This window comes from Impatiens glandulifera, chromosome 1, assembly GCF_907164915.1.
Source record: "Impatiens glandulifera chromosome 1, dImpGla2.1, whole genome shotgun sequence".
Taxonomy (NCBI): Eukaryota; Viridiplantae; Streptophyta; class Magnoliopsida; order Ericales; family Balsaminaceae; genus Impatiens; species Impatiens glandulifera.
In genome coordinates, this window is record NC_061862.1 from 6,764,814 (window position 1) to 6,784,484 (window position 19,671).

General features: G+C 25.5%; 1 long non-coding RNA gene and 1 pseudogene across 1 annotated transcript; both read right to left on the reverse strand.

The window, feature by feature from the left end:
• Positions 1–972: 972 nt before the first annotated feature.
• LOC124925535 lies at positions 973–2,220 on the reverse strand. Its single transcript, XR_007098315.1, has 3 exons — positions 2,007–2,220; positions 1,767–1,887; positions 973–1,164 (listed from the first exon to the last, which is right to left on the reverse strand). It is a non-coding gene; the product is annotated as an uncharacterized LOC124925535 (long non-coding RNA).
• A 16,407-nt stretch (positions 2,221–18,627) lies between these two features.
• LOC124935916 lies at positions 18,628–19,376 on the reverse strand (annotated as a pseudogene).
• Positions 19,377–19,671: the final 295 nt, after the last annotated feature.

The window sequence follows — 19,671 nt, forward strand, 5'->3', positions numbered from 1 at the left end:
GTAGGGCTGAATACGAGTACTTCTCGGATGTCATCACATTTGACACAACATATTTGACAAACCGTTATGATATGTCATTTGCTCCTTTTGTCGGTGTTAATTATTATGGACAATCAATTGAGTAATTTATCTAGCTTTTCAAAGCATGATTGACATGTATGAACGAACGTGCTCCCACTAGTAAAAAAAGAGTCTATAGCGATTAGTCTCCCAATCGCTATTAGACTCTAAACCAATCGCTGGAGACATAAGGCGATTGGTTATAATCCAATCGCCATCAATCGGTAGAGGTTTCCTCGTCGTTGTCTTAATTGGAAGCGGCGATTGATATAATACCAATCGCTATAATCTTATGACGATTGGATTAAAACCAGTCGCGATTTACCTATACTCAATGGCGATTGGTTGAACACCAATCGCAACTTACATACAGTCTCTGGCGATTGACAGAAGACCAATCGCAATTTCCATACAGTCTCTGGCGATTGGTAATGCAACCAATCTCTACAGACTTTTTTTTTTATTAAAAAAAAAAAATTCATTCATCAAAGGCTTACTTCAACACAATCTTTATAAAGTATTTGCATTCAATATAGAATATTGTTGTGAAAAGAACCGCCAACAAAATCTAACCAAATTCTACAAAAGAAAAGAAAACTTGACCATATAGATGTAATAACTCACAATAGAAATAGAAGAAGGGTGGTCAGAAGCAATTAGAGGAAATCAATTAGAGGATGTAATAAGAAAAGAAAAACTAGCATCAAATACCTAACTCTAAGATCTAGAAATTTAGGCATAATCTTTTCTATAGTCCCCAAGTATGCAATGGCCATACCTAACTCTCAAGAAACCACAACACCACTTTTAAGGAACATTCTTCCAAACTACATACATCAGATATACAAGGTTTTCCTTCTATTTATCGTTAGAAACAGTAAATCGGAGCCAGGCATTATGCAATACAAAACAAAGCAGCGGTAATGGATCTCCTTTTTCATAAATTGAAAAGCATAAACTCCATGATGAAATTAAAGCACAGTATGAATACCATAGTTAGGATGAGATACAAAAAAAAAAAGAGTGTCAAACTTACACAACTTTTGGTGATGTGCACAAGTGAAGCATTTGCCAGAAAGTATATTCAATATCCATTTGTTGCCACTACAATGAATATCATAAGAAAAAGAGAATTCAATTAACATGGTAAACACAAACAACTCACGGGAATGACATCACTATTGTTGCTGATTGTTTTTTTCTTGTTTCTAAATAAAAAAGCATAAAACCAAGCAAATATGAGAAATTGTGTCTGATATAAACATACACAAGTTTTATCATAAAATGGTTGAGATCTCACATATTCATCATCTTTGGTTAAATTAAAATCCCCATATGACAGCATATGTTTCCTCTCAATTCTTCTTGAGAAGAAAGTAGAAAAAAGTCTTTGAAATTCCACAGAATCACGTTATACATTCGTATATAGTATCTGTAACAATATATATGTAAAGACAGCGTATACAGACATATTAGTCTCTCAATTAACTGTGTTCTCTCCTTCTTCTAACCCTGGTTCTCAATCCGGTTTGTAACATCACACTAGTCCAAAGATCAATCATATATATATATTTTTCACTTCCTTGATTACCAAGAAGAATTACAGTTTGCAACTACAATTAAGTCTGAACCAGTAATAAGAAAATAAAATGAACAATCTAATAGCAGAATAACAGAGAACGAAATTGAGTAAGAAATTGGAAAACCTGAAGTATGAACTGCGGGAGAGGATGAAGCGGTGGAGACGGTAAGTGGAATCCATAGCGTGGACGAGGATGTCATAGAAGGCGCCATTGTTGAACAGTTGTTATGAATCGTCTGGAAACCCTAATCCACCAGAGGTACAACTCTCATCTCAAAATTTAGGGTATTACAGTAGAGCTTTAATCTAAATCTAAACCATTGTTGAACAAAAACTCTTACGCAAATCGATTAAAACAAATTACCGGATTTCCTGCCGCTGCAATTCTCGCTACGGCGCTACTACTAGTCCGGATTGTCTTGCTCCGGTTGGTTTGAATTCGAATTGAAACGAAACAGAGAAATTAGGTCTCAAATCCGGTCCTCTCTCTCTGCTTGCGGAAGGAGGCGTCTCAATCAGCCATGAATCTTCACTGTTTCTTCAACGGACAGCGTTTGGGCAAGGATTGAACAGCGTTTCTTCAACGGACAACGTTTGGGCAAGGATTGAACAACGTTTCTTCGTCTTCACTCTTTTCTTCTTCTTTCGTTCGGGATTTTTTGTTATGTTTTGTTTTGTTTCTTTTGAACTATGGGTTGAGAATTAAAGAACTATGGGGTTGTTTGATTGCAGAGTCATTGGGCTGGATATCAAATAGGGTCCAACTCCTGAAAAATAAATAAATTAAGAGTTCAAATGGCGATTGGATTTATGTTCAATCGCGCTGATATATTAGATAAATTTTAATGTGATATCTAATATAATATATAATTTTAATGGCCCCTATTATATTTATCTATATATTATTAGATATATTATATAATTTTAATGGACTTAACTATTAAATTTTAATGTAATATTATATTATATATTAATAGATATATTATATTAGATATATTAGATCAATGTAATATTATATTATATATTAATAGATATATTATATTAAATATATTAGATCAATTTTAATGTGATATCAGATATAGTAGATCAGATGAGATGACATGGCGATCGCCACTTATAAAATTCAAGCGATTGGTTTCATTTTCAATCGCGGTTAATCTTTAAAAGCGATTGGTTGAAGGATCAATCGCCATTATAAGGGTAGTTGCGATTGGATTTAATTCCAATCACCGTTATGAACAGTAGTAACGATTATTCTAAACTCAATCGCCATGTTTGCTAGCTATTTCCCTTTTTTTTACTAGTGCTCCAAAGGCAATAATCACTGACCAATGTCGATCAATAGCCATTGCAATTGAAAATGTATTTCCAAACATCCATCATCGATTTTGTCTTTGGCATATAATGAAGAAACTCCCCACCAAATTGTCTGGACCGTTGGCGCAAAGATTTGAAAAGAGGTTATCAAAGTATTAACATTTATGATTCTGATATGGGTGATATTGAAAGAAATCAGTATAACTATCTTATTCCAATGATGCAAAAACTTCAAAAGATTGCAGCTCAATCTGATCATAATACTTCTTTTTTGGTTGAAGTGATCAAAGAAGTGAAGGAAAATTTCATTGCATATTCGACAACATCCGCTTCTACACCAACAACTTATGCACATACACCTTATGTACATACAACTTCTGCACCAACACCTTCTTCAAATACACCTTCTACACCAACACAATTGATCCACTCTCCGGTGAGAGTAAGGGCTAGAGGTCGACCACCAACCATACATAAACAATCTGTAATCGAAAGAATTATGAACAAAAGGGGGTCGAAATAAGGGAAATGAGACGACAACAACAACAATAGTTCAGAATTCAACACAACAATATAATGATCAGTCTCGACTTAATATTCATTCACATAACTTTTGTCCTCTCAAACATATCTAGAAGATAATACTTGTGGGGACAACATTCAAAGTTAATGTTTTAATGTAAAAGATATTACAGTTCAGTATAGATAAAAAAAATTACATACAAACATACCAATTGATCATGTACATGGTCATATTCAGGACCAATTGGTCTTGTACATTGCCATATCGGGACCAATTGGTCATGTACATTGCCATATCGGGACCAATTGGTCATGTACATGGCCATATTCGAGATCAATTGGTCATGTACATAGCCATGTTCGGGAGCAATTGCTTCTGTACATAGCCATGTTCAGGAACAATTACTCTTTAACATGCTTTGAGTCACTTTCAAAATGAATTGCAGTAAAGAAGATACTGAATTGAGTATAATTTCAATGTTAAGTATTCTTCCTTGCCTGCAATTCAGTCTGAAGATACTTTCAATGTAAAACTTTCATTTCGTGTATGTGTAATAGATTTTATACCTCTCTATCCATAACTTAGCCTCTATTTATAATACAAATGTGTAAAAGTGTAACATAACTTTAAATTTAACATAACATAAAAAGAAGTGTAACATAAAAAAAAATTTAATTTTAACATAACCCATTGGTCTTGTATATGGCCATGTTCGGGAACAATTGGTCATGTATATTGCCATGTTCAGGAGCAAATGGTCATGTACATTCTAAGTATTTTTCAATATAAACAAATGGTATTAATTAAAAATTAATTTCATATATAATTTAGTAACCAAACAATGTTATTAATTCACATCATCTTCCTATTTTCTTCCTATTTTCTAACAATGTAGCAATTCTCTCTAATTTTTCAAATAATTGGCCCCTAATTTTTTTCAATTATGACTTTAGGATCTCCGCACCAAATTTTATCCTCATCGACTCATATAAAAAAAAGCTTACATATGTATAAAAAGTTGAGCAAATTTTCTAGATGATGTTGTGAGTTTTTTCATTGCATTCTTCTTTAGGAAGTAATTGATCAATTGGCTCTAGGCTTCAATTATTTTAGAGACCAAGTATGTATCACTTTTGAGTGTAAGCATGCGTTCTCTCCTCAGCGTAACTCGGTCACTCTGGAATAACACTTCACTACAAATACAAATGAAGAGAACACATCCTAATTATAGTTTAGAAAATATTAAAATGACTATGAAGAGTTCTAAAGATGTTACATTAAGTCGGATTCTGCAAAAATTAGGTCGACAACATCTTGATAAACATTTGAAATTTTGGAATAATGGAAGACATGAGATAATCTCATCCTATCTATTTCCATGTAAGGAGAGCAAAGAGCTTCCCCAGGTTTTTTAATCCTCTGCAACCTCTACGCTGGCTCATCCACATAAGGTTCTACTTTTACAACCGAAAGTGGTGGTATTTCAACTCGAACCGCTGGCAGATTGTTAATAATTAACCTCCTCTTCTTCTTCAACTGCTCTATTCTCTATGATGATGATTCAAGTATAAGCTTCCTCTTAGACTTCACCACATCATCCTCCACCACCACTTTGGGTGTTACCACTTCGGGTGGTATCACTTTGGATGATGTTTCAACTCGAACATCTGTGATTTGATTATCTTTGGCAACATTTGCAGCATCATTCATCACCACTTGGGGTTATATTTCAACTCAAACCTCTAAGGGTTGAGGTTCTTCTACAGGAGGTGCCTTTGTGAAATATTTATGATTGACATTCCTGAGAAATTGATTTGTGTCCATAGCCTCGTACAAGACATGGATGGACGAATCAAATAGGACATGGATGGACGAATCAAATAGGACGGATGAGTTGACTTCCTATTGTTGTGATGATGATACTACATTTGCTAACACTTGTGTTGCTTTTGCTGTATTTTTGGACAATCTAGCCATGTTACCTTTGATGGACTAACTTTTAAATATTTTAGTGTGTAATTTTAATTTATTTTTTTCAATAGGTGCTCGTTTCCTATTTCAGGATTTTCTTTCCTGCACAATTTTTTACATATTCATGAAAAAATAATATTATTGAAGAGAGAAACTTTGATGCATTTGTTATATATATAAAATAAAAAATTAATTAATCAATCTAATACCTCTAAAAAAATTTATTAAGTGTTATTATATATATATTAATATTAGAACTAAAATCAATTGAATAAAATTGATTTGGCATTTGAATCAATTTTAAAATAGAGATCTTTGTAAGCAATTTAATTTTGTGTTGTTTAATTTCTTCTATCTGAATTTTTTTTTAAATGATGAAAATTTGTCGAGAAGTCAATTATGGTTTTATTAAATTGACTTGGACTATCATCCGTATAATGTGTTTGTAAAGATTATAATCATTGAAATAATTATAATCATTGAAATAATTATAATCACCAAAATTAGAATAATTGTCTCTTTTGTTTGAATTTTCATATACAAAAATACAACAACAATTGTGTGAGTAATAAGTATTAAATAAATTTAAAAAACCATCCAAAGAACTAAAACTATATGAACGCACCTGTATGTTTACTTAACTTTTTTTCTAGGTTTCACTTTCTTTATAATAAAAATATATATAGGCAACTCACACATTATTTTTATTATTTATCAAAAGTTGAAAAGACTAGACAATGAAAAAGTTGTACAAACTATTTATAATAAATATTTGTAGTGAAATACAACACATTAAAAAAGTTGACTAAATTATTTATAATAAAAATTTATTATGAAAAAATAAACAATAAAAAATTGATCAAATTATTCATAATAAAGATTTGTTGTAAAAATATATCATAATGAAAAAGTTAAACTAAACTACTCATGATAAACATTTGTTGCAAAAAGACAACAAAGTTATATTAGGCTACTCACAATAAAAAATTGTTGTAAAAATATGACACAATAAAAAAAAAGTTAGACTAGATTAATACTAATAAGAATTGGTTGGGAAAAGACATTAAAATGAAAAAATTAAACTAAAATATTCATAATAAAGATTTGTTATGAATAAACAACCCAATAAAAAAAATTAGACCAAACTATTCATTATAAAATTTTGTATTGAATAAACATTTATGAAAATGATAATTTAAATATGATGAATGATAGGGAGAGCGACGCTGAGTAGTGACCCCAACGACACCCCACCTGGCTGCCACCGTGGGAAAAAATCACAGTGAATGGATGAGAGAGAAAAAAATTAAATAAATAAATAAAAGAGCGCACTCTTTTACCATTTTAATCAAATAATAGTCAGATTATTATCAAATCATAACCAAATCATAACCTTCTCCTATTGAAGAGAGCTCAAAAATACGAGTTTTAGATTTCTCTCTAATTAAGTAACCAATTTCGAAGCAGACGACAACCTAGAAGATGACTATCGCGAAGAGATCCACTAAGAAGAAGACCGCCATGAAGTCCACTACGAATAAGATGACTACCGCGAACAAGACGACCACCGAACTAAGCTGTAATGTTATTTTTAACTTAAACTGAAATGTTCTTTTATGGTGAAGTGTAATGTCTAAACTTTAATGTTATTTTTAAAATTAAAGTGTAATTTCTGATATATCGAGGTGAAATATTAGTAATATTAGTGTGTTTGGTAATATTGGTTTGTTCCATGACATGGCCATATATATGACCAATTGGTCTTGAACATGGCCATGTACAAGACCAATTGGTCTCGGACATGGCCATGTTATGGACCATTTCAGATGCCAACATGGATTGGTCATTATTCTTTTTGATAATACAGTTTTTTATTCTTTAATTTCATGGATCTCGAAGTTGAAATACATGATGTTCAAATTCCTAGTATTGGAATGACTTTTCCTTTTGAAAAGGACCTTCGCGAATTTACAACTAGGGGTGTCAAAAATGAACTCGACCCTCCAACCCGACACGAGTCGACCCGAAGAATATTGGGTTAGGGTTGGGACTTTTCGGGTTTGAATCATTTTGGGTCAGACCCAAAATATAACCTGAAAAATAAAATTGGGTTGGGTTGGATTCGGGTCAACCCGGGTTGACCTGAATTAAAAAATTAGGTCACTCATCAACCCAAACCCACCCACCCAACCCCACCCACCTAATATATTAATAAAAAACATAATTTGTCTACCTTACAAAAAAACCTTAACCCTAACGGGCCTAACCCATATCCTTAATTTCTATTCAATTTCTTCCTTCCATTTTTCTCACTATTCTTTTTCTTCCATCTTTCTCACTTCTCTTCAATATACATTCCTTCTCTAATTTTCATCTTTTTTTAATCTCTTGAACTCCGCTAGATATCATTCAGATTTCAGACATTAGTATTGATACTTGTGTTGATCCAACAAAGATAGAACGCTGGGCTGATACTTGATATTAAAAAATAAGTAAGTTAAATTAATATATTTTTAGAAGATTGTAGAGTTTAATTTCTTTTAATTTCATATCTTATTTCAAGGTTGGGCTCATACAAAAAGGTGTACAACGATGAAGAAGTGGAGTTTGAACTTGAAAATACTTTTGTGATGATTGAAGACTTTTTTTTATAATGATATCATAATTTCGTTGTGTAATATTTATTTTGTGAAAATTTTGAATTTTCTAAACATAATTATTATGTTTACGCCAATTTTATTATTTTGTATTTAAACTAAAGTATTATTATTAAGCAAAAAACTTATTTCGGGTTAGTCGGGTTGATCTGGGCTCGGGTTTGTTGTTTTCAGGTTGGTTCAGGTTTGGGTCAGGTTCGAGTTGAAAATTTTGTTATAATGCATCTTCTTCAACCCGACTCGAACCCACCTGACCCACCTGAATTGACACCTCTATTTACAACGCATATACCCAAATAAAAGGATTTTGGCATTTCTAAGCTAGGAGCAAAGAACGGTCCAGATGACAAACAAAAGTGGTTCTCCATTGTTTATGCCAAAAGTGGTGCATGTTCTACAAAGTGGAAAAACATTTGACAATGCATACCTTCCACCAAGACAATATGTAAGGCTAAGATAAATGTTGCAGTTCAGAATGAAGATGTTGTTGAGATAACTAGTGTCTTCCATGACCATAATCATATCTTAAGTCCTAGAAAGTCTAGACATGTTAGATCTCACAAGAAAACAGATCAAGTGCGGAGAGAAGATTGGATTTAAACGACGAAGTTGGAATTACTTTGTCAAAAATATATCAATCACTTGTAGTTGAAGTTGATGTATATGATAATATACTATATATAAAAGTGCTGAAACTTAAAATTCAAGTTTTATTTACCATGTTAGGGACCAAGGGACCAATTGGTCCCGAACACCTGAACATTGCCATGTTATTTAATCATATTTATTTTATATTCAAATATTTTTAAAAAAATTGATTTTTTTTTGTTGTTTATAATTCAAATTAATTAATTTATCAAACAAAATATCAATATAAATATTTTTAAAAATATAAATTTTATATATTTTTATTAATGTATTATTATTTGTTAATAAAGTATGATTAGGGAGATAAATAAAATATTATTTGTTTTTAATAATAATATTATAATAAAAATAAAATTAAATAATTAGTATAATCATAATATTAAAAATGTAATAATAAAATAAAATAAATAAATTATTATTAGAATTAAAGTATTATTAATTTAATTAATTATAATAATAATAATAAACATAATTATTATTATAATCATGATAATAATATTAATTATAATAATAAAAAAAAAATATATAAATAGTAACATGGTATACTGAATAAAATTAATTTAATATGTTTATATGATTTATATTATTATTTTGACTTTTTTTTATTGTTTTTTTAAACTTAAATTATTTGATAAAATAATAAATATTTGAGTTTTTAATTTATTAAATTATTTGAATATTTTATTATATTTAAAATTTATAAGAATAAAATAAAAATATTTTAATTTTTATATTTATAAGAATAAATTAAAATATATATATAATAAATAATGTTTTTAATAATAATGATAATATTTATAAGTTGTTTCAAATTGTACCAATATAAATATTAATATTACTTTATAATTTTTTATTATTGTTTTTTATTTTATTTATAAAAAAAATACTTTATTAATATTATCTATCTTTCTAATAAAAATAAAGATAATTATAAAATTATTAATAATATTTTTATTTAAACATTTTATATAACAAATAAATATTGTTAACTTTTTAAATTATAACTCAAAATATTATTGTTATTTTTAATATTATGAGTTTTATTATTATTTTAATTTTATGATTTTAATTTTAATTTATTAGCTTTATTATAATTATTATTTTTATTTTTTTTAATTTAAATTTAATTATTTATTATTATTATTATTATTTATATTTTAATATAATTAATTATTATGTTATTATTATTATTAAAGTTTTTATTATTTTATTAATTGAATCTCTAATATCAATTACTAATAATAATAAATAAATAAAATATAACTAATTAAAAATATATGAAAAATATTAATATTATTTTATTATTATATTTTTTTATTATAAAAAAATAATATACCTTTTACACACCTTTCTAATATTTCTAATGAAAATATAATTAATAAATATTTATAATTTAAATATATATATAAATATATACTAAATAATTTTTTAATTAAAAAAAAAAAAAAAAGTTGATAACCCTTTACATATTTACAGTAGTAACTGATAAATTAAAATAATAAAATTAAAATATATTAAAATAACACAAAAATGGAATTGTATTATAAGGAAAGAGAGACCTTCTTTCACTAAAAATGAAAAGGATAAGGTTTGATTTTAATAAAATTAAAAATACAAAAATATTAATATTAAATTAATTATAATAATAAATTATCTTTATAATAATAAATTATCTTTATAATAATTTTTTTAATATATATAGAAACATTTAAATATATATATATATATATATATATATAATAAAGTTGCCATATTAATTTGGAAAACTACAAATTTTATTACTTATTTAAATATTATATATATTTTAAATTTTTAAATAGGTTTTATAAATACTTTTTTCAAAAATTATTTTTTAATTAATAAAATTAATAAAATATAAAATTATTTAAAATTTTATTTTACAAATTTTATTTTCGAAAACAATCTTCTTAAATTAAAAAAAAAATAATATTTAGATAAAGATAATCTTAAATAAATTGTTTTTATTTTATATATTTTTAGTGAAATAATATTATTTTGTTTATAATTAATAAAATTAAAATTAAAAAAATTAATTATTATTTATTATATCATATATAATTATAAATATTAAATTTAAAAATGATTATAATAAGAATAATAATAAAAAAAACTAATAATAATATAAATATAAATAAATATAATATTATAATATATTTTTAATAATTTTTATTTAATATATTTTGAAATATTTAAAATCTATATATGCATATTTAATATGTAACTAAAACATTTATTATTTTTCTTAATTTAAATGTTATATATATTCTAGATTTTAATCTATTAGTTAATTTTTTAATTAATAAAAGTATATTAGAAAATTAAATTAAAAATAATAATTATTACAATAATAAAATAAAGTAATAATTAGAGGTATTATGATGTTTATAATAAGTATTATTATAATAATAATAATAAATATTATTATAATATATTTATTAAATAAAAGGAAAATATTAATAATAAAATTAATAATAATAATATTTAAAATTATAATATACTTTTAAAAAATAAATAAAAATAAAATAAATATTATTTTATTATAATTTTTAGTTATTTAAATTAATATTTAGATAAATCTAATCTTATAAATTAATTTTATTTTATATTTCTTTAGTGAAATAATTGTTGTTTAAAGTTAATAAAATTAAAATTAAAAAAGTTAATTATTATTTATTTTATATATAAATATTTATTTACAAATTAATAATAAATAATAATTCGAAGATTTAATAATAATAAATAATATAATAATAAAAATAATAATTGTAATAATAATTAAAATAAATATAATAATAAATTATCTTTGTAATAATTTTTATTATTACAAAATATTTGTAAATATTTTGAAAACATTTACAAATATATAAATTAATAAAAAAATATGTTTTAATTAATAATAATTTTTAAAAATTTGTGTCATAATATTTTTATATTTATTTTCATTTTTTTATTTAAATTTCTTATATTTTAAAAAAATAATATAATAAAATTAATTAAATAAGTATTATTATTATAATAAAAAAACATAAAATAATCATAATTATTATTATTGCTATAATAAATATTATAATAATAATAATTATCATAATAATATTGATAATTTTATATAAATAATAATAATTATTATTAAAAATAATGTTAGGATCGGCTTAAAAAATAGAATGGGTGAATATTGTTTAGCCAGACTTCACTTTCAATTCGATTTTAATCCGGTTAGATATGAAAATCTATTTCTGTTTTTCACAAATCTTCGTAAACTCTTAAAAGAATTCAAGTACGTAAATGCTTGCTGAATTTGAAGCGGTGATAAACGATTGTAAGATGCATAAATAAATTAACACAAAGAGTTTTATGGATGTTGGGAGATAAAACTTCTACGTCACTCATTCTTCAGTTTTTAGAAGGTTTTTCATTAGAAGACTTTAATTTGTAAGATGAAGGAGAGAATGAGGAGATCGTATACAATGTAGGAAATGTAGGAGAATGAGGTGATGACCGATCTTTGAAAGCAGTGTGGGGAATTTATTTCTTAATCTCGACTAGTGTAAATGGCAGTTTCGAGGATGAGGCTCGATCAAGGGCGTTTGCTTGTTCTTTTTGGTTCGAAGGAGGAACAGTCGACATTTGCCCACCTGCACATATATTAAGCTTGGATCCATTCAACAAAGCCCACAAATGATAGATGGCATTCAATTAGCACTATGACACAATATTTGTGTTAAGCCCACAAATGATAGATGGCATTCAATTAGCACTATGACACAATATTTCAGTTCAGTTTGGATTGAATTTGAATTCGATTATAATAATTCAAATTATCTCAAACCAAAATATATTCTCTAATTATTATTTATTGTATTTCAGCCCGGAGGCTTGGTTGGTTTGAAGTGTTAAAAATATACGTGTGATTCCCCTATTTATTTGATCCCCTAAATAATCATCTATTTCTATCTAAATTGAAAGTAATGAATTAATGAATCAATTATTGTATTTGTGACTTTCTTTTCAAGTATTTTCATAATTGTTCATTTTTTTTCATAATTATAATTATATTATTTATTATTTTTTAATTAAAATAATAATTTTAGAATAATATTAAATTTTATAAAAAAATTTAATAACAATTACAATGATTAATAATATAGTCATTTTTATATAATTAATTTTAAATATTATATATTAAAAATAAAATTATAATAAATGAATTATAATGAAAAATATATAACTTACAAATAAAAGAAAAAATTTATTTTATTATTAAAAAATTTATTTAAAAAATATTAGATAGTTAAATATGAAATATTTTAATAAAAACTGTTTAATTTAACATAAATGTATTTAATCCACTTTTTATATATATTATTTAAACAAATTCTGTTTGAATTGATAATTTTTTATTCTATTATAAAAAACAATATATTGTTAATCTTTTGAGAAATTTTATAATGTAATTTACAAAGTTTGAACCCTCCAAACTTTTGTTGTTTTAATTTTAAAAAAAATATAATTAGTACAATTTATATTAGAATTTTATATCTTTATTATTTTATTAAGTTATGACATACTTAGAATATTTTATATATTAAAAAACAATTATGATGTAAACAATAATAATATTTTATATTTATAATAAAATAAAATATAGTAAAAAATGAAATTGAAAGATAATTATTAAATTCGTTTTAAAATAATAATAATTTCTTGAATTACAAATATAATAAATTTATATACTGCATCATTTTATAAATATTACAGATAAAAAACAAAAATATAGTATTAAGAAATATTTTTAAAGTATTTTTTTTAATGGAGTGATTTATGTTGTTTATAGAAAAATATGTGTGACATTTTAGTTAGTAAAAAAAAAATAAATATATATATATATATATATATATATATATATATATATATAATTAAAATGTTGACTTTATATATTGTTTTTATAAACAACATACAACAATCCATTAAAAAAATATTTTAAATATATATATTAGTCTAAATTAACATTAATCATTTTATATTGTGAATGAACAACTGTTTGCTCACCCAAACTTCAATAAAATTATCAAAAAAAATTCAAAACAAAAAGATTGTTCATAAATAATGAGTTGTTGAATAAATAAAATGAAATACATGAGTATATAGATTGAAAGTGACCCATAAATAAATCCATTATTTCTATAAAGTCCGTTTATTGAGGTTTGAAGTAGGGATTGTTTTATTTAATATATAAATTCGAATTATTATAATTTTAATTATTTAAAGTTTTATTTTAAATTTAAAAAAAAATATATTATTATTATATTATACTTTTTTGTTTTTTCTAATTAATTTGTTAGGTGTATAAATGAAAAGATATTTATAAATGTTTTAAAAATATATTGTTTAAACTAAGTATTTTTTTTTGAGAAATCCCATTTTGTCGAATATGACTTAGATGTCTAAAAAAATGTGTTATGAGAAATTTCGAAAATAGATAGATTTAATATTTATTTTTTAAAACCTCAAAACGACATAATTTTGAATACGATTTACAAATTTAAACATATTTATGTTTGAAATTGGGTATTTTTTCTATACATATAAGTTTCAAATTATCGGATTCAATTTGAATGTACGAAAAGATTGTGAAGATGTGAAAATAGTTAAAAAAAAAAAAAAAAATTTATAAATATGAAAAATACAATGATAATGTAAAAAGTTGGATTTTCATTTAGTGGTTAGAGAGAATACATCAAATTACTAGAATTATGATAGTTTGAATTTTATAGGAAACAATTCTTATTTAAAAATAATTTATGATTAAATTTGAGTTTTCAATAACAATTTAATCATTTATTAATATTTAAAATTAAATTTAAAAAATTCAAAATTAAATTAATAAAAAATGTTAAATATATATTTAAAAGTTAAGTTATAAATTATTGATTATTAATAAAAATTATTAAAAAAAAATTACAGTGATTAATATTTTGAAATATATAGAGAGAGAATATTAATTATTAAATATTATATTTATTTGTTCTTAGGTCATTCTTAGAAAAATAATTTGTTCTCTTAGCAAAAATCAAACCAATGGATCATATTTATTTGTTTCATTAGTGAAATAAATTATAAGCAGATAGTTTTTAGACTAAATGGATGAATTAAATCATTGATTTGCAAATACAATCTGCCTAAATAATATAAAGAGTGCAAGAAACAATCGGAGGAGGGAATCGGAATATGAAGGAATGGATTCAAATTTACAATATATGAAAACAATGAGAAATCAGGAATTGCAATGAGGCCACCGATATTTAAGCTTTCAAACACTATCTTTCAAAGTCTCCCTTTTAAATAGTATCTTCCATTTTGGCAACGCATGCCCTAATTATTGAATCCCCAATATAACACCAGAGTCAGTGGTTTTAAATGAACATACATATTTAACCTAAAACAATATTTTAGCAATTAATGTTTAAATAAATATTCAAATTACTTAATATCAAACCATTTATGTTTTACAAGATTTTAAAACATAAAATTCATAAATTATAGAATTTATGTCTATATATTTCACTAAATTAGTACAATATAGAGTGACAATATAGAGTGACAAGTAATCGACAAAAAAAAATTAATTTATTTTATTGCGAAGCTATGTATCCACCATTTTTATTGTTTAAAATGTTTGTCAAATAGTAACAGAAAAAAAATTATATCACAACAAGATAAGTCGATTTAATCAATTTAACATAAATAAATCAAACCACATTTTATTAATTCGACAATTTTGACTTCAAAATTTTTATTAGAAGATAATCTGACATATTTGATTGAGACACTCCAAACATATAGATAAGGTCTTATATTTAGATATTAACAAATTATTTCATCTCTCATATATTAAATCATATTCACATATATGTTTTTTCGAATCTCGTTCAATATAAGTACTAAACGATGAATTATGTTTGTTTTTAAGAGTGAAAATTAGAAAAATTTTCACTAGATTAATTTTTTATTGTATAAACAATAGATGGAATATATCTTTTATCTTTGTAAGTAGATTGATGGTCTATTATTTTTATTTTTAGATACCTATAAACTATTTATTATAGAATAATATTTGAATCCTTAAATGAAATGAAAATCATAGTTGTGGAGGACCATTCAAGATTTCAATATACATTAGAATAATATTTGAGCAAATAATTGAATATTCTCAAACTACATTTATATTGGATTTTAAAATAAATTCAAATACATAAAACTAAATAGTCATTTTATCAAATTATTGGTGTAAAAATAAAAATAAAACATAAAAAAAAGTTAATTGAACATTTCATCGAAAATTTGAAGTAGAATAATGAAAACCAAAAACAAAATGTTAACATTATAATTTTTTTTTGTACAATCAAACTTACATAAATTAGTAAATATTTTATACATAATTAAATTAAAGAAGGTTCCTAACTCTTATTTGTATTTTACTTTTTATTTCTAAAGAGACTCTATGGAGGGGCTCGAATGGGCTTGGAAAAAAATATTTTTACGGTATAAATGTTACGTTATCCCTTAATTTTTTAATTTAATATATTATTTTAATTTATTTAATTTATAAAAAAAAAGACAAAACTTACATTTATTTACTCTCATTTTATTCATAATTTTTTCGTTATTTTTTAAATCCATACACAATTTTTTTTTTAAGCCAATCTCAAACTTGAATGGAATCTTTCCAAATATGAAATTGATATTTTTGGATGGACTTAACTGTGTCAGCCTAACATTGGCATGTGAGGAAGATGACAGAGGACTAACTTAATTTTACTCAAAGTCCAATCTTAATCAATTATTGACAAAATTATAAATACAATATGATAAACGTGTTAATATCAACATTTATATTATAAGTTAATTTATTACAATTAAAATAGTCTTGTGATTGCAAAAAATATTAAATAAATTACTAAACATTAAAACGTTATATTATAATTTTAAAAATATATTTTTATTTTAAAATTAATAAATAAGACCACATATTTAAAAAAAAATATATTTATTAGCTATTATATAGTACAAATTAAAATACATAAATAAATATTTTATAAATGATGAATTTATAATATTAAATTTCTAATTCTAATATACAAATATATATATATATATATATATATATATATATTAATTTCATATATTAAAAAAAAACTTAAATTTCATTACACATATTTTAAATCCTTAATTATATATTAATCAAAACAGACAACTATAAATCAAGAATTTTGAAGAATACTTTATAAGTCATTTCAAATCCTTAATAACATATTAATAAAAATTAAAAATAAATAAAAAAAATCTTTCTTAAGAATACTTTCAAGTCAGAGATAAACTTAAAAATATATTAAATAATACTTTCAAGCCACTACATGAGGGTTATTTTAAAAAAATAAAATATTTAATCTTAAAATAAAAATAGTTTTATATTTTATAAATTTATACTCTGAAATTGCATATATTAAATAAGGATAATTATATTTTGATTTGATTTTTAAAAATTATATTTTTATAAATAAATTAATATCAAATTTATTTATTTTCTTATAAATATTATATAATATATACTTTTAATTTATAAATATTATTTTAATATACGAAAATATTGAAAATCTCATACTTTTATCGTACCAATAATTTCGTATGTGTATATCATACCTTACTTTTTTCGTTATACCAAAAAAATCGATATTCTTAATATATTGTGGTATAATATTTTTGATATACCTATAATAACGGTAATATTTCCCACATAATATATATTTTATATGAGTAATGATATATACAGCATGTTAAATTCTTGAAGAAGAAGTGAAAATGTAAACTTGTATTATCGAAAGTTGTTATTCAAACAATTATATATTTTCTTTATATAGGAGTTTAATACTAACTAATTAACCAAACTAACTAATCAGTTACTAACTAGTTAACGATTTAATAAATCGTTAGTTATTATTTTTACATCCTCCCCTCAAGGAGAAACGTAGTAAAAACAAAGTTTCACCTTGACAAAACAAGTCGATGAAACATCAAGCTACGATCATGCAGCCATTGTCTTCAGCAAGCCTAATTCAGCGAGCTTCATTTTTTTAGCTATCCAATTTAGACAGCCGAGCAAACCAATTCAGCAAACTCCATTTTTTTTCCAGCTACCCAACACAGACAGCCGAGCAAGCCCACTTCAGCAAGCTCCATTTTTTTCAGCTACCCAACATAGACAACCGAGCAAGCCCAATTCAGTAAGCTCCATTTTTTTTATTGCAAGGGAATCTTTCTCCACGATTTTGAAGAACTTTAAGAATATCATTTTGATCCGACAAAATCGTCCTTGCATCAACAAATATTTTTCAAAGAAGCCAATTTAGCATTCTTCCTGGTCTTGACGAATCATATCGTCATTTCATCATCTTCAAAAACAACCTATCTTCTTGACAAGTTGATTCATGAAATCTTCACAATTTTCAACATAGCCACCTTCACAGTAAAACTCACTCTACTCATCTAACCATCTGACATATTCTTGATTAGCATAACCTGAGCCTTACCCGTCAATCCAAACCACCAAATCGAAGCCCTCATATTCTCTTCTTCATTATCATCATGATCTTGGCAGCAACATGTGTGCATAAGTATACGCCGGTCAAATTCAGATTGATAACATCCTGCAATTGTGCCATCTTCATTCTCATCAATAACCTGTCTCTAGTTATTCCTCCAAAGATGAGAGCTTGACCATCATATGTTTCAATCTCTTTGCAAACTTCTTCAGCTTCTTTAGATGATCTTGTATAATTATCAAGAACCTTAGTTCAATCCCTGAGCAGCTTTAGATGATCTTTAGCTTCCTTAGCAATAACCTTCTCATTGGCCTTGGTCTTGACTTGAGACTTAGTACCCATAATTCCACCACCCCATTTTTTCCTGTTTTCTTCGAACTTATCGTTGAAGTTTGCCTTGATAGCCTCCAATACTCTGCTGAACTCCATCTTATCCTCGTTCTTGACCGTGGTCAAGCACAAAACAGATGCAGTTTTCTGGTGAACAACCGTTCCCAATCTAGACTTTCCCTTAACAATACAGTATGGAATTTCCATTTTCCTGCATAATGCTGGCAGCCAGACAACCAACTCAATTGGGTCCACATCATGAGCAATAACAACAAGCTGGGCTTTGTTCTGTTCAATTAGATAGGTGACATGGTTGAGACCGTATTTGACAACAATAGGATTCTTTGTCTCAATTGTCTTTCCTTCAGCCTCGGCTTGAGCCTTCTTCAAAAGTCTTGAAAAGGTTTGTGGCTAGGTTCTTGTCAAGGGTCTTGGTGAATTGGTTCAATGCTGGGGCACCTTCAATCGCTGCCTGAGAATTCTCCTTTGCCTTTGAATACGAACAACCTTAGGCCATTTCACATAACGGCGTAGATCCCTCTTCGGAGGCAAAGCTCCTCCGATTCCAAACTGTTTTGGTCGCTTCTCAAACAAAAGATTCGCAACCTTCTCCGGTTTCTTCTTGGAAGCTGAAACTGCTTTCACACCTTTCTTAGGAGACATTGTTGAGAGATTGCTTCTCCAGAGGCTCGGCGATTAGGGTTTAGTCTTCCTGCCTTTTCTTTGGTCTTTCAAGAGTTGGTGTTTAAAGGTCTTCACAAATATCTTGAACTTCTGAGGTTTCAGATGGAGCCTTGAGACTTTCCACCTAAACTTCTCCAGACCACCATCTGATCTTTATTTTTAGTCTGGACACGGTTAGTGATGTTCTCAAAATTCTTGCCAACTTGTCGTAATGCAGTGAAGTAACTTTCCTCCTGCAGCTTCACATTCTGCCAGCATAAACCTAACAAGAAAATAGAAAGA